Raw genomic sequence first — 14,660 nt, forward strand, 5'->3', positions numbered from 1 at the left:
ACTTATTATGAACCGTAGTGAAGTGATGCCATGAGGTGCTTCTGCGCGAAGGCGGGATTCTGAACCACGAGGGACCAAGCGCTTCTGGGCGCCCGAGGCGGAGTCTGCCTTTTGGCACATCATTCTTCGTGGAGTTCGTCTCAGTCGCTGAGGTACGTAGCGGTTATTTTAAGTCCGAAACTGGAGAGCAGTTGTTACTGTGTGTGCTGGATGAATGATAGCTACTAGTGGAGTGTCGTTGCAGAACCATGGATACAGTTGTTTCTGAACACCAACCAGTACCGTCAGCCGAAAGTGGTAATGAGTTAAGGTTTCTATCTGGTCAGAAAGATATATTAGTTTACTATCAATAAGCATTTCCGAACAGTCCGTTTTTTATTAAGGATTTGTTGTAAAGTGTTTCAAACGGCACGTTCACATGGTGCACCTAAGCAGAATTGACAAGCCGTCGCCTACGGATAAAGACTCCATTTTACGAAAAGCTCTGCGCTTGAATACGCTTGACTGCAACATAATTGGCCTCTTGAATCGTCTGCAGCACACAGCAGGTAACCCTTCATCTTGTAAGTGTACTAATTGCGCATTACAGTCTGTAATCTAGAGCAGAGCACTGAATCCGCGAAGGAGCATAAAACTCGTCCAGGCCAAAAGAAATCGGATTTGAATCCAAATCATCCACTGAACCACGCTTTTCGGTTAGCGTAGCAATAAAACGTGATTCGGATTGCCGGTTGGAATATGCCATAAAGCGACGCTTCCATTTGCAGTGCGGGGCGCAAGATTTGATTCGTCGTCTCGTTCTATGACGATGCCCTTTTGGGTGCAGCGTGCCAGCTTGATGCGCTCGCTCGAAACCACGAATGCCCACCCACACACAGCACAGTGTGGAATGCGAGAGTCGGCCGGGCGGCACCAGCGTTTGAAAGTAGGCCACGCGTGTTCACAAAACCGAACACCGGCCGGCATACCGTGACTCTGCGAGGACGGGACTCGAAAATAAAGAACGTCATCCTGTCTGTCGCGAGAGGCGCCATAGCTCGTGGCTTGCCTGAGCGTCCGCGCGGCGCGACCCTGGACGTGATCTGTTATGGAGCGCGCTTGCGTGTCGATACCGTTCGTCGGAATCCCCCTGCAGGGCAGCGCTTTGTTGAGTGGCGAATGGCGGGACGTCCGCCGCTGTTCCCGACTGCGCATTGAAGTCGCTCGTCGTAAGAGGAGGAGGCGCCCAGCTCGTTTTTAGAGCTCGCGCTAAAGACAGCGATGCCGAATATATGGAAGGCGTTAGCGGCGAACTTTTGGGGAAGTTCAGTAAGACGAAATGCGAGGAATGGCATAATGCTGCGGGTGCGTTCACAAAACACAGTTTTTCTCGGTTGACACTTGGCGCCCTCTGGGCACCGTTTCTGTAACTTTTGTTTAGCTTTATGCGTACAACAGTTTTGCGTACAGCTGTAGGCCCCGCCGCGGTGGCTCAGTGGTTAGGGCGCTCGGCTACTGATCCGGAGTTCCCGGGTTCGAACCCGACCGCGCCGGCTGCGTCTTTATGGAGGAAAAACGCTAAGGCGCCCGTGTGCTGTGCGATGTCAGTGCACGTTAAAGATCCCCAGGTGGTCGAAATTATTCCGGAACCCTCCACTACGGCACCTCTCTCTTCCTTTCTTCTTTCACCCCCGCCTTTATCCCTTCCCTTACGGCGCGGTTCAGGTGTCCAACGATATATGAGACAGATACTGCGTCATTTCCTTTCCCCCCAAAACCAATTAAAATGAAATTAAAAAAAAACAGCTGTATCTTACCGGTACTCACCTACGGGGCAGAAACGTCGAGGCTAACGAAAAGGGTTCAGTTCAAGTTAAGGACAACGCAGTGAGCTATGAAAATATAAAAAAAATGATAGGTGTAACGTTAAGAGACCGGAAGCGGGCAGAGTAGGTCAGGGAACAAACGCAGGTTAATGAGATCCTAGTCGAAATCAAGAGGAAGAAATGGGCTTGGGCAGGGCATGTACTGCGAAGGCCAGGTAACCGTTGGACCATAAGGGTAACGGAGTGGATTCCAAGAGAAGGCAAGCGTAGCAGGGAGCGGCAGAAGGTTAGGTGGGTGGATGAGATTAGGGAAGTTCGCAGGAATAGGGTGGGAGCAGCTGGCAAAGGACAGGGTTAATTTCAGAGACATGGGAGAGGCCTTTGCCCTGCAGTGGGTGCAGTCAGGCTGATGATGATGATGCGTCCTTAAGTCTAATAAACTGGGACCAGGAAATGGAGGGTGGTAATGGGAAGCTCTCCTACTGTTTTCGCGCAACTTGGAGACAATCAAATGTTAAATGGTGTTCCTTATGTTGGTTTACAGCAGTATACGCTACGTGAATTGTGAGGAAGCGTAGCTGGGAGCTGAGGCCGGGTCCGTTATTCCTTTTAAAATATTGTTTGGAGGGAACTTAAGCCACCAGGTGGCGATTTCAAATTACTGCGTGTCAACTCATCGTTTCGAGGTTTGGAAATGTGATCGCGACATCTGACTTCTTATGGATTTGTGTGGTAGTTTGCACTAAGCTGAGTCACAGTTTTTAACAGAATGCGTAGAGAGTGTTTGAGATGGATTTGAGAAACCTAGTTGCACAAATGCATTGCGAATTTCTGAGGGTAATACGTCTTTACATGTTGTGCATATGCAATTGATTATTTGTTCATTATACTCTCAAGATGCATGGTACAGTGTGGCGAAATTCTGTAGCCAAAAAACAAAAGGACAAAGACAAGGAAGACTTTTCTAGAAAGAGTACAGACTTTTTCTTCAAGTCTATTAATCCGAGACGGTTACATTATGTGGCTACGGAGAAGAGGGAAAACCTCCACTGAGCATGCTTCGAAAAAATGATTTCAACAGAATCTTTGTAGTTATGAGACATTCACTTACGACTGAACAAGGAAGCATGAGCTTGAAAAAGAAATAAAGTTGATGAACATCTCCTCATTCAGAGGCACTTTTCCTTTGTTCGGGAGCAGCCATATTTATAGCAGACATCCGCTTTCCGTTACCTAACATGCCCCCCCCCCCCCCCCACTTCCCCCAGAAAAAAAAAATAAAGTAGCTACTCTACGGGAACGCCCGGAAGAGGACCGTCCGAAGGCTAAATACCAACGTGCAAGGCTTCCCACCGTCCGGACCCCAAACTCCACAGAGTCCAAACCAGGGAATGCTCGTCCAATCTCTGAACTATGTAGCACGTTGCCCGAGTCACGTATATCTACCCACGTTCCAATTAGCGGGACGTCCATGGCTCGCGCCTCGACTCTTCTCAAGGTCATCGTCTTGGCACAACGGTCAAGCGGTGGTCTACCCTTTGAGCGCTAACCCTTTCGGCACCGGACGTTTGCTTTTTGCCACAGTTCAAAAGGAATCGCTATTGTGCGTGCGAGCACGTTCCTTTCGTGCGGATGCTTTAGAAACAAGCGCGAGGACAGGACCTTCCTTATATTTGCCGCCTTTTTTCTTTCGACCAGGTCGCACACCTAGTAGGCAGACCCTGTGCTGTATGCCAGAGCAGTGTTGCCAACCGTCACTCGGAACGGTGAGGGGGTCCCTGGTCGGCGTATCCCAGCGGGACGGCCGGAGAGCGAGAGGGTGGCGTTTCGTTTTGCGTTTTTCGTCTTTACTTGTCGCCCAAGCGTTGGTTGCCCGTCGCGTACGCCGCGCTGTAGAGAGGAAACGCAATATGGGTCACTCGCGTCCTTCCATAATCAGGCGCTATCAAAACAGCGCGAAAGAGAGAGCGGTCGGTCGCGAGCTCTTATTCAAATGACCCCACGCGTCAGCCTTGCGCGGTTTCCACTTTGTGCATGCCTGCGGGCGTGGTTGTCTCTCCCTTTCTATCCGGAGGGAGGGAGAGGAGGACGGACGGAAGCTTCCTCTTTCTCTAGCTAGAGAACAGCCTAGCTGTTCTCTGTGGTTCCTCTTTCCAGCCTCGTTTTGCACCAGTTAGTAGTCCTTCGGTACGGGATTCCAGCCGAACGTTATCTGACTTCACTACCGGAACTAGACACGCACGCCCCCTACGTTTACTGCAACGGAACTGTCTGGCCTCACGGTTCTCTGGATGGGAGGTTCTTTTTTTTTTTACCATTCAAAGCATTAGAGTTTAACTGTTACAGGTGCTTTTCTGTACTGTAAGCGGAGTTTTACTGTATGCGGAACTATTGTATGATAATGATGACGATGAGTTTTTATGGCGCAAGGGCAGCTTTGACCAAAGGGCGCCATGGCACAAGGTAGTTTCATTGCACAACATGGGGTCAAAGACCCATTTCCCAAGCATTTCACCCTAATGAAGTAGAGCACCAGGCAGGGGAAAGCTCGTATACCATTGTATTACCGGCGGGTGCCCGGCGGCACTGGGGATCGAACCCCGCACCTCCTGCATGCGAGGCGAATGCTCAAACCACTAGGCCACCGCTGCGGTACCGGAACTATTGTTATGGACGTAGCTGGTCGGCTGCTGATCACGATGGCGTTGGGGATGGCCACTGTTACAGACTTTTGAATAAGCGTAAATTGAAATGGCGAGGGTGAGAAACTTTATGAAGTAAGAAACACATGGACATGTATCTCTGTACATATATGCCCAGATATATGTACATATACGCCCAGGACACTGAGCATATATCGAGGGGCTCAAGAAATTAAGGGACAATTCTTGGTGGTCTCAGGTTTCTATTCAAGTGAACGGCTGGATGCTTGCTGATTAAATGCTGCTGGCAAAGGTTGGAGGCCCTAAACGATATTTGCTGCTTTGCGCTAGGCGGAAGAAACCTGAAACAGGTTATTGTCTCGTAATCTAAAGACTTTCAGCTCAAATTAAACGAGGGAACGACAGATATCGAAGAGGCTCCAGAGAGTGTGACAGGGAGAAAGCTTTCAAAGTGCTAAAAAGTCGAATAAATATCAAGATCTGGCATGGCAGGCTGTCTTTGGTTTGATCAAATTTAGGCACGAATTCGCGTCAGTGACAGGGAACAGGCAGAGGGATTATTACGCGATAGCGTAATGGTCCCGTTATGCAGGAAAGCCGGTGTTGTCGTTGACGTAACCAAAAATTCGCATTGGTCGAAAAGGTGGCTACGTCGCACGTGGACTGGCGGATTTGAAAAGTTATTAAACATTAGAAAATGGGTGAGTGGAAGCTCGCAACATGACTCAAGCGTCATAAGGACATGGAAGTATGTTGGTTTGCGGGTCAGACGGTCTACCTATAGGCCACGCAAGCACGTTCGTACGGCTGGGTTAAGGCGGAGCTTTATGTGTGTATCGTGAGGTCTTTGTCATAATGATTGTGATTCTAAAAGAGGAATCTGTGCCCGTGTCTGCCTGGGTAAGAGGAACCGATGACGTGTCATATGCCTTTAAAGGTGGAGCTTAAGTGGCCCCCCGATTTTTTTTCTCTGTACTTTTTGAGACGGGGCTCTTGTTCACTGGCGCACTCATAGGTACTGCAGACAGTCTGATTGATGTAGACCGCTTTTGGGAAAGTGGACTTTTGTGCATTCAGCCCATGACTCGTAGATTGCACGAGCCTGCCTGCTTTGCCTTGTATCCGAAATAATGGCATGCGCAAAACAGCTCGTACATCATGTGCTCTAGATGAGGATGGCACGAACATATTCCTCTCACGAATATAAGCCGTTTCCTCATTGGTTGCACCAGGCTAGCGCCAAAGAAGAGGTACAAAATAATAACGGTTAAACAGTGAAAAGAGCACGAGGAAAGTAAGTAATACCTATTTGGAAGCAAAAAAAAATCAAATAAAACACGACGCGTAAGTGCATCCAAGCCGTCCTGTGTAGCGGAAATCTTGCAAATAACAGGAAAAGAAAACAGTTTCCAATTTTTTATATATACAGTGTATGGAATAAGGACAGCGAGCGAAGATTGTGTCGAAGCTTATACAGTCGAACCTCGTTATAACGAAATATTGGATATAGCGAAGGAAGGATGATTTCCCTTGGAAACTCGGTCAGCATGGACTATAACGAACCTACAGCTATAACGAAGTAATCGCCGGGCCCCTTCAAATTCTTTTTAACGTGGTTCAATTCTAGTGCCATTCATGCGCTTCAGGTGCAAATATTTTCCATCTTAGCAAATTACAAATATTACTTTTTCTCCTTTTACAAATGTCTTGCATTTTGCCTCTATCTAAATAAAGTAATAAGACTTTTTTTACCCTTCATACCGCGAAATATTTTTCATTTAACCTGTAGCCCGTTTAAGGAGGTTTGTTAAGTTGTGCATCTTGGGTTGCAGCTTCTGTTAAATAATGCATATTTCCCGGGTTATTACATGTGATACAGAGTGAACCGCAGCTGACAAAGGACAGGGTTAATTGGGTTTGCCCTGCAGTGGGTGTAGTCAGGCTGATGATGATGATGATGATGATGATGAGGGCAGAGTGTGAACGTGTGAATACAGGAATGCTTAATTATCATCGTATGCGATGACAATGCGTTAGCATTATGCCTTTTCATTCCTTGTAGAGCTAAGGTTCCCGTCTTGGCGGATTAACCAGCGAAAGCTGATTGGCTGTGGCTGACTGGCCTTCCACCTTCCATCGTATAGCCACCGGCCCGGTTGTTCCCGTGGCTACAACCCTCAGGTTGCGCGTTACTCCACTCGCGTCAGAACCTCCTCCTCTGTCCGCGGTAGCCACCCTCTGGGTTCTGCTCATGTCAGCCACCTTCCAGCCTCTCCTCTTCAAGTGGAGAGGGGTATTTCTCTCTGTCCACGTTGCCAACTGTGGCAGGTGGCCCTGCCGCCGTGGCCGCGGAATGCAGCGTTGCGTGAAGAAACTGCCGTGTATGCCTCTGTCGCCAATGACAGTTTTATACAGCTGCACAAAAATGTGAGAAGGTGGCCGAACGCGTCGCTAAGGCCGGTGAAAAGTGGGCGACCGCCACGCTGCGTTACACAGCAATAAGCAGAAAAGGCCGCTGAGGGTGCTGCCAATAGCACTCAAGACAGATGCGACTGGACGCTGCGGCGAATAAAAGACCAAAAATAATCTGAACTGGCTGTCGAGCTGTAAAAAGCAGCTGTGGGGGGAAGCTCCTCAAGACGCGAAAGCAGTCAGGGAGAGCGAGCGCGCTGCCTCACATCTCGGCGGACACCCGAACCGCGCCGTAAGGTAAAGGGAAGAAGGAGGAAGTGAAAGAAGAAAGGGAGAAAGAGGTACGGCGTCTACACAGCTTGCCCGGGATTGCTCGCAAAGAGCCACCTGGGTCGTACAAGCCACACCGGTGGCAGCACCTGTCATCGCATGGCACTGGCGCATCGCTTAGGCTTCGCACCACTGCGCCAGGAGTGGAACAAGGATTTTCAGGGATCTGTGAATGCAAAGTAGAGAATGACCCCCCCCCCCCCCCTACAAAAGGTCCCTGCCTCGGCACAATAGCTCAAGCTCAAAGCAGTGAACCTGAAAATTTTAAGCAGTGGTTTGAGGGGTCGAACGCATACATCGCGGGCATTCATCTGTCCCGTCATCACCGCCGCAGAGTAGCATTACATGCGCCACGATATGACCGCGCGCCGCATGACTTGCGCAGCACCGCCACCTGGGGTGCAGCAGCGGCAGCGGACAGGGCTTCGCCCCGGCTGACAACCGGACAACCGGCGCTGTCGTTTTCATGTGGAAACGAAACGCCGCGCGTATGACTGACGCCGAGGAAGGAGTGAACAAAGTGTGGCGAGGGAAGATGGAGAGGGTTATGGGGGGGATGCAGTAGCGGTTTGCGCAGCAAGCAGCAGCGTGGGAGAACGTTCCGCGACCGGAACTAGAAACGGCTAGCAGGGAAGACAAGGCAGTGAAACAGAAACGAGAAAGAAAAAGGAAGGGGGGGGGAGGGGGAGGGGGGGAGCAACGCGTCACGAAATTGAAAAGGCTCCTGCACCGTTGTCACGCGGTACCCTGCTACTCGGACGCTCCATTCTTATGCAGAGGAGCTCCAGCCGTGTGCGTCGCCCCGAACTGGGCGCGCACGCAACGAGAGGTCACAGTTTTTTGGACAGTGAAAGTCTGGCGGTGGCGTTGGCGGGCGTTTCGGGGTCTAAATATGGCCGCTCCCGCTTTGAGCTGATAGCCATCGCGATGCGTCTTCCTACTCGCCCCTTGCCTGTTCGTGTATGCGTATGAGAGCCACTGTAGAGCTTTTGTCTCCCCGGCAGAATTAACTGCGGCTTAATAGCGCTCTCTCGAATGAGCTGCGGCTGGCAACACTGACGTAGACAACTGGTGGGCGGGGCTGGACTTCGTGTGTACACAAAGCGGAACACTTTGTTCTTTCTGCTGTATCTGCAAAGACGCGGGGCGGGAGGAGTTTGCTGGTTTAGGAGTCGTTAACAATGTTTGAAGAGATAAAGCGCGTCAACCTTAAAAACTTAAAATCTCTCTGTAGTTTGTTGTACTTTATTTTGACCGCGAACACATTCTAAAGAAAGTCGTACATGGTGGTAACCAGCAAGGTAGGCGATGAATCGGAGAAAGTTGAGGTTTATGGTGACTTCCAATCGCAGAGTTGGAGCACTTCTGGATCAACGTTTCCTGCTCTTTTCGGAGCAACTGTATTCCAGACGCAGATCTGAGGCACGGATTGCTTCTTCCAATCGTAGACAGGGAGCTGTTGCCGAGCCGAGATTGCTCCGTGGAGCAGTCGGGACTGCTCCGCCGAAATCGGCGGATCCTACCGGAAGTTTGCGTGACGTTCTTTTTCAGCGGCGATAGCGGCGCCTTATATGCTGTGGCCAGAGCAAATGTACTCCAATCGCAATTTCAGGTCGCGCGCTCTGCGCCGGATTCAGGTGCTCTGTCACAGAGCGAACAGACCGCTCCGGGCCTGCGATTGGAATTCACCATTAGTGTCCGTCCTGTGTGGTTCTTGTTTCCTGGTCCGTCTTCTTCTGCGCCGTTTTCAATCATGCACCGATACCGACTTCACCACCTTTCTGTACCTGCAAACTCAAGCTCCTCCCTCCCCTCTCACTCCCCTTTATGTTAAAGGAATATTGAAACATGATTTCAAAAATTCAAAAAAGCCCTCAAAACGACCTCCTAAAATGCGATTATAGAGGGGTGTAGAGGTCAAACTGCATATTTCTTTAGCGGATGGTTTTACTTCCGGCGCTTTATGAGCGGATTCCGAGCCGCCTCGATAATGTGAGCCGGAGAGAATGGCGTAAAAACACCCTATAGTTCGATACAACTCAAGTACGAAGCGGCTTTTCTCCGTCAGAGGACCCCCTTCCAGCCAATGGCGTCGGCCGATTCTCATGAGCCTTCTATAGCGTGACAATGCAGAGAGTGGAAAATGGAATGGGGTAGTCCGCTTCCTGCATTGTCATTCCAGGAGGCCCATGAGAATCGGCCGACGCCACTGGCTGGAAGGGCGTCTTTTTCCCGGGAAAAGCCGCTTCGTACTTGAGTTGTATCCGACCATAGTCAGACAGCTGTATCCGGCGGCGGTCTTTGAAGCGCGTCGTTGCACAGATGTGTAGCATGAAACCTGGTTCCGCTGGATACGGAATTTGCTGCACGACTTTTACTGCTCTGAAGATGAAGTTCTGCACCCATCGAAAAAAAGTGGGGGGGGGGGGGGGTTACTGCTAAAAACCGTCCGCGTCAAGCGACGACGCGCAACAGAGGGCAGCGGACGCGTCGGTCAGTATGTCGGCGACAGCAATATGGTGCAAACTTTTCTCTCGCGGGCTCAAGTACAACAGAAGCAGCGGTTAACATAAGGCCGTAACATCTTGTTTTGTGCTCAAACGCGAAAGCACCCAAAAGTGGGCGCAAGTGCGAAAGAACTCGCTGTAGTCAACTGCTTGGCACTTTACTGCCGTGGACTAAGTACTGTATGAAACTGACTGAACATGAACGCACTGCGCTTAGCGTTGCATGAAACTAAACATTGCTGGGGGCTAAGCATTCTGCTTTCCCACGGTAATGGTACATTAGTCTAGCTAGGATCCACCAATATTCATATTATTGCAGCCTTGTTTATTCTTTCAGCTTGGCAGATTTACTGTGTAGCACGTATCAGCTAGAGACAAGACATTTTCTATGCTTCTAGGGATCGGCACCTATCTGCCGAAACAATGTCACTATCAATGTGATTCATGCCGCAGGGTACGCGTTAGCATTAGTGTACTCCCCTGACGATGGCCTGACCCAGTCCATCAATCACCGTGTGACACGCCGTACCTCCTCGCCACTCCCTCCACCCTCCACGACTTTGCTGACCGCGGTTTCCCTCTCGTCATCCGTCGTCTGCCATAATAATAATGGGTTTTTGGGGAAAGGAAATGGCGCAGTATCTGTCTCATATATCGTTGGACACCTGAACCGCGCCGTAAGGGAAGGGATAAAGGAGGGAGTGAAAGACGAAAGGAAGACCGTCGTCTGCCACCGACTCGTTCTCTCTGCAATTTCCCCCTGCCTTCTCCTTTTCCATCTCTCTCCTTCCGTCTCCCTCTTTCCCTTTCCCCCTCTTCACTTTGCCTCCTCCTCCCGCGGCTTCACTCGCCATCGCCGACGCTAGACACTTCGTGCTAACGGGGTTCTAATGCTAACGCATTTAAAACTGCAGCAGCAAACCGGTTTTTACTTACTGTTATACGCGTTAGGCTTACCACACTCGAAGCTGCGATCGGCCTCTCGTCCTTAGCGCATATCAGTACAAGGACAGCGGCAATCTCCCTTCACCTCTTTTTTTCAGGTTTCAGGGACATAGCTGGTCTTCTCTGCTTTGCGTTCTCTTGAGCGGAGAAAAGGCACATCATGCGAGGATTCTCGATGAATTTGGATCAATTGCATATTCTGCGTGGAGAAAATGCTTCATAAAAATGATATCGCCTTTCGAAGGTGTCCAGATTTCAAAGGTGAAGGTATTCCTCGACCACTGGGCTCTTGTAACGGCACAGAGCGTCGCAATGCCTTAGCCTTGTGTTTCGCCGCGCCGAATGCTTCAGGACGAACGGTAACAGCGGCAAGGCAGAGTTAGAGAAAGCGTGTAGATAGAAACTGTACCCCTTCGACCACACGCCTGTTGTCATTCGAATCGCACGGCTGCAATCTTATGCTATGTTATTTTATGGTATGTTAGCTTTCTTATTTTTGCTCGCGTGTGCACACTGGTAATAAATTTTATCTGAAGGTAATTAAGGCCTGAGCTACTCGAATTGAGGTTGTCTAGTGGCGTTTATTTTTCGAGAAGGTTGAAAAAATCTTGGGGGCTTGGCATGCCTCTTGGTTCCCATATCCTTTACCGTAATTTTCATTGGAAAGCTAGTGACCTTTCAGCCAGGAAATATTAATGATTTTGTTGGGCATGCGCGAGACCGATGTCATTCATGTTTACTCTGATTGTGCACTGTAGCAACTCATACACTAAACAAGCACGTGAAATGATTCAATCACAGAATAGGCGGGCAGATAAATATTAGCGTAAGAGCTGCACAAAAGCAACATTTATAAGGCCAGGAAAAAAACAAGATTCCTGTTGCCGTTGTGAACTGTAAAACTGCTCGGACCGAATCCACTAGACGATTCGCTTTGGAACCTGCATGCTTGCTTCTCCGCGGGCCGGTTTCAAAACTAACCGTCTTGTAGATTCGGCCCTTGAATGTGGGTTAGTAACCTTAGTAAATAAACTCAAAGTCAGCAGCACATATGGGTAAGCCTCTGCTCAATTCCTACTGCCGACCAAAAAATATAACAAACCGCGAGAAACAAATACAAATAAACTCACTACCGAATGTTAAATTGTAGTGAAGGTAAAAATAATTTTGAACAAGAAGCAACGCTGAGTGAAAGATGACTGTTCAGAACGTTACCCGCGGTTTTTCTGCTTAAATACATGACTGAGTTTCTGAAAAAATCGCAAAAGTCTCTGCATGAATGTTTCCAAGTTCTTCCCCCGTTCTAACCTCCGAGCTGTGGAAGGCGAAGATATGATAAAGAGGCCACAACTATCCTATAGTGGGATACAACTCAAGAACGAAGCTTCGAGCACCTCTCAAAGAGGTCCTCCAGCCAATGGCGTCGACCGCTTGTCATGTCGTCACAGTGAATCCACTGGCTTGAAATCGCAGGTGACTGGCACGTGCTTCGGTGAAATGCAATTAACCTCGAAGTCATGGCAGTCGGTCAACGCCATTGGCCGGGGGACCTCCTTTGAGGGGCGTTCAACGCTTCGCTCTTGAGTTGTATCCGACTGTAGTGGCGTTGCTGAAAGTGTGCCGGGAAGGTCGCGCGGTTTTTTCGCAAAGGATGGTTTGGTTCACCGCCGTGGTGGCTCAGTGGTTAGGGCGCTCGACTACTGATCCGGAGTTCCCGGGTTCGAACCCGACCGCGGCGGCTGCGTTTTTATGGAGGAAAAACGCTAAGGCGCCCGTGTGCTGTGCGATGTCAGTGCACGTTAAAGATCCCCAGGTGGTCGAAATTATTCCGGAGCCCTCCACTACGGCACCTATTCTTCCTTTCTGTCACTCCCTCCTTTATCCCTTCCCTTACGGAGCGGTTCAGGTGTCCAACGATATATGACACAGATACTGCGCTATTTACTTTCCTAAAAACCAATTATTATTATTATTAGATTGCGCTTCTGCCCGCCGCGGTGGCTCAGTGGTTAGGGCGCTCGGCTACTGATCCGGAGTTCCCGGGTTCGAACCCGACCGCGGCGGCTGCGTTTCGATAGAGGCCCGTGTGCTGTGCGATGTCAGTGCACGTTAAAGATCCCCAGGTGGTCGAAATTATTCCGGAACCCTCCACTACGGTACCTCTTTCTCGCTTTCTTCTTTCACTCCCTCCTTTATCCCTTCCCTTACGGCGCGGTTCAGGTGTCCGCCGATATGTGAGACAGATACTGCGCCATTTCCTTCCCCCCCCCCCCCAAAAAAAAATTATTGGTTTTTGGGGAAAGGAAATGGCGCAGTATCTGCCTCATTTATCGTTGGACACCTGAACCGCGCCGTAAGGGAAGGGATAAAGGAGGGAGTGAAAGAAGAAAGGAAGAGAGAGATGCCGTAGTGGAGGGCTCCGGAATAATTTCGACCACCTGGGGATCTTTAACGTGCACTGACATCGCACAGCACACGGGTGCCTTAGCGTTTTTCCTCCATAAAAACGCAGCCGCCGCGGTCGGGTTCGAACCCGGGAACTCCGGATCAGTAATCGAGCGTCCTGACCACTGAGCCACCGCGGCGGGTGACAAAAAAAAAAACCAAACCATACTTCTACGCACGACGGCTTCACGCAGGTTTCAAACCCTTCGCTTTTTCTGACTTCAAGAGCATTCGCCATGCTGCTTATTTGTTTCAATGGCACTTCCGGTCCCCGTCGAAATAACATTGCAGGCGAAAGTGATAAGCCAATCGTGGCAAGTTCCGAAATTCTCCTCGGGCGTCGCTACAGCTCCTTTCGCTCTTACATTATTTTCTGGCTGGTTGAAACTCTGTTTGTAATCTTGCATCACTAATACCTCAGTACAACTTGAATGCGTGTTAACGTTAGTGTCCAATTGTACACTAGAGGGACTTTAAAGGGACACTAAAACGACACTAGAGAGCATATAAATGAAGAAAGCCAGATGAAAGTAACCAAATACCCACCTTTCCCAGCCTTCTAGCTTGTTCACATTGGCATTGATAACACGTAACATTATGCTGCGCCTGTGGTTTTTCCATACAGTACCGGGTCTTTGCATTTATTCATTTTTTCGTCATTCTTTCCGTTGCACGCCTTAATTGCCGAACTCTGAGCTACTTGGTTCACCGAAATGCCTGTAACTCAGTCTGAAAAGTGAATGCTAATAATTGTGCAAGTTTTGGTATTTATTGCACGAATGCAGTAAGTCTAATTTCAAATTAATCAGAATTCACTTTGTCAACGCGCTTGTTTCCGAAAAGTTTCCCCGAATACTTCTTTTCTATTTGTTGCTTACCTGAATGCGATGCAATCAGCTATAATATCCTTGCTCGTTTGAACATTCAAGAGCTGCAAGTATGCCGCGTGCTACGCGATGTCAGTGGATGTTAAAGTACCCAGGTGGTCGAAATTAAGCCGGAGCACGTCTCTCATAGCCCTTGCCACTTTGGGTCGTTAAACCCCAAATACCTATATATTTCATCCGTTCGTATTAATACATCGATCAAACCGTAATAAGGTGGTATGAGCGCACAGTGAAACGCGCAGTGCCAGTAAATAAGCCGAGGGTAGCTCCCAGCTTTTTAATTCTCGAGAACAAGCGTAACGAAATGATTCTTTGCTGGTGAAGAAGTTTGTGCGTTGCTTAGAAATCAACAGGAGAACATAAAGGAGGAAATAAAGTACAGAAAATCGGTACGCGCTTCGTTGTGTCTGCTTCGTCCTTCGCAATGGGCATAAAAACTCCCATGGACGTTATGCGGACCTTCAGGACGTCCAGTGGACCTTCAGGACGTCTAAGGGAGTTCAGTGCCCAATGAGCTTCCTTTATGTGGTCCTCTCATCTTCTAAACAGCGCACAAACTTCTTTATCAACGTAATATTACGCCTACTTTAATTCCCTCCGGCGACCTTTAATGGGAAAGATACGTCTCTACTATTTTCAAACGTTATGCCTTTACTATTTTCAGAT

At 49.3% G+C, this 14,660-nt stretch overlaps 1 protein-coding gene across 2 annotated transcripts in view; it reads left to right on the forward strand.

The window, feature by feature from the left end:
• nompA (no mechanoreceptor potential A) overlaps positions 1-14,660 on the forward strand; it is a 98,425-nt gene continuing 83,765 nt past the window's right edge. For both annotated transcript variants that reach the window (XM_077643902.1, XM_077643903.1), the window contains exon 1: positions 1-152. The gene's annotated coding sequence lies outside the window, so the exon portion shown is untranslated. The remainder of the gene's footprint in view (positions 153-14,660) is intronic.

This window comes from Amblyomma americanum, chromosome 11, assembly GCF_052857255.1.
Source record: "Amblyomma americanum isolate KBUSLIRL-KWMA chromosome 11, ASM5285725v1, whole genome shotgun sequence".
NCBI lineage: Eukaryota > Metazoa > Arthropoda > Arachnida > Ixodida > Ixodidae > Amblyomma > Amblyomma americanum.